This window comes from Saccopteryx bilineata, chromosome X, assembly GCF_036850765.1.
Source record: "Saccopteryx bilineata isolate mSacBil1 chromosome X, mSacBil1_pri_phased_curated, whole genome shotgun sequence".
NCBI lineage: Eukaryota > Metazoa > Chordata > Mammalia > Chiroptera > Emballonuridae > Saccopteryx > Saccopteryx bilineata.
Window position 1 is genome coordinate 96,484,272 of NC_089502.1, and position 2,219 is coordinate 96,486,490.

At 42.9% G+C, this 2,219-nt stretch overlaps 1 pseudogene; it reads left to right on the plus strand.

Annotated features, from left to right (window-relative positions):
* Positions 1-203: 203 nt before the first annotated feature.
* LOC136317470 (transmembrane protein 258 pseudogene) lies at positions 204-504 on the plus strand (annotated as a pseudogene).
* The last annotated feature ends 1,715 nt before the right edge of the window (positions 505-2,219 follow it).

Sequence of the window (2,219 nt, forward strand, 5' to 3'; positions counted from 1 at the left end):
AATGGGCGCTTCTCCTATGTGCCCTGGCCGGGAATCGAACCCGGGTCCCCCGCACGCCAGGCCGATGCTCTACCACTGAGCCAACCGGCCAGGGCTCTCAGATTTTTTTAAACAATTTTTTTTATATATCTCCTCAAGCAAGGGAAACACGAGAAAAGATAAACAAATGGGAGTACATCAAAAAAATTTTTGTCCTGGTACCCAGGAAAATGGAGCTCGAGGCCATGAGCAGATACACCAGCCCAGTGAACCCAGCTGTCTTCCCTCACCTGACCATGGTATTGTTGACCATTACCATGTTATTCACTGCCTGGTTCTTCATTTATGAAGTCACCTCCTGAAAGGACACTTGGGATATCTACAAAGAACTCCTCATCTCCTTGGTGGCCTCACTCTTCATGGGCTTTGGAGTCCTCTTCCTGCTGCTCTGGGTTGGCATCTACATATAAGCTCCCAAGGGTTCCACAGGGCAGCTTCACTGAATCCCTGTTTTTGTAAATCACTTTTTTTTTTACTGTAGTTGGAAGTGTTCCGCCTGCTGCTCACAATAAAGGCAGATGTGTAAAAAAAAATTTTTTTTTTGTCCTAGCCCATGGCTCAGTGGATAGAGCATCAGTACAGCGTATGGTTGTCTTGTGTTTGATTCCTGGTTAGGACATACAGGAGAAGCAACCATGTGCTTCTCTCTCCCTCCCTATCCCCCTTCTTTCCTGCAGCCAGTGACTTGACTCGTTTGAGCATGGCCCCAGGTGCTGAGGATAGCTTAATTGATCTGAGTACCTTGGTCTCAGCAGCTAAAAATAGCTTGGCCCTGTAGCATCAGCCCATGACAAGGTTGCTAGGTGGATCCTGGTTGAGACGCATGTGGGAGTCTGCCTTACTATCTCCCCTCCTCTCATCTGAAATAAGAAAGAAAGTTTTTGCTTAGCAAAGGAAACTGTTAACAAATGAAAAAAAAAACAATTCACTAAATGGGAAAAATATTTGCCAATACATATGATAAGGGATTAATATCCAAAATTTATAAAGAACTTATGAAATTTAGCCCTGGCCACTTGGCTCAGTGGTAGAACGTCAGCCCGGTGTGTGAATGTTCTGGTTTGATTCCTAGTCAGGGCACACAGGAGAAGCAATGATTTGTTTCTCCACTTTACCCCCTTCCTCTTCTCTCTCTCTCTCTGTCTCTCTGTCTCTCTCTCATCCCCTTCCACAGCCATGGCTCAATTGGTTTAAGCACATTGACCCCAGGTGCTGAGGTTGGCTCCATCCTCCATCTCAGATGCTAAAAATGGCATGATTGTGAACGTGGCCCTAAATGGGCAAAACATCCACCCCAGATGGGCATTGCCAGGTGGATCCTGGTCAGGGTGCATGTGGGGGTCTGTATCTCTATCTCCTCTCCTCTTTCTTTGAAAATAAGAAAAAAACTCAACACCAAAAGAAACCCGAAAAATCCAGCACCGAAACAAACCCCCCAAAATCAAAAGGACTTGAATTGACACTTCTCCAAAGAGGAAATACAGATGGAAAATAGGCATATGAAAAAATGTTCAATGTCACTAATCATCAAAGAAATGTAAATTAAAACCTCAGTGACATACCACTTCACACCTGTCAGAATGGCTATCACAAATTTACAAACAACAAGTGCTGGCAAGCACGCATAGAAAAAGAAACCATCATGCATTGTTGGTGAGAATGCAGATTGTTACAGCCACTGTGGATGGCAGTATGGAGTTATCTCAAAAAATTAAAAATGAAACTGCCCTTTGACCCAGTGATCCCACTTATAGAAATATATCCTAAGAAAACCAAAACACTAATTCCAAAGAATCTGCGCACCTATGTTCACGTTAGCATTATTTACAGTAGCCAAGATCTGGAAACAGCCCAAGTGCCCATCAGTAAATGAATGAACAAAAAGCTGTGGTACATTAACACAATGGAATACTATGCAGCCATAGAAAGAAAGGAAATCTTACCTTTTAAAAATGATTTTATTTATTGACTTTAGGGAAAGGAGATAGAGAAGATGGGGGAGAGTAAGAAGCATCAACTAGTAGGTAGTAGTTGCTTCTCATATGTACCTTGATTGGGTAAGCCAAAGATTTTGAACCAGTGACCTCAGAATTTTAGATCAACACTCTATCCACTGTACTACTACAGGTCAGGCAGAAATTTTACCTTTTGCAACAGTATGAATGGACCTGGAGATTACT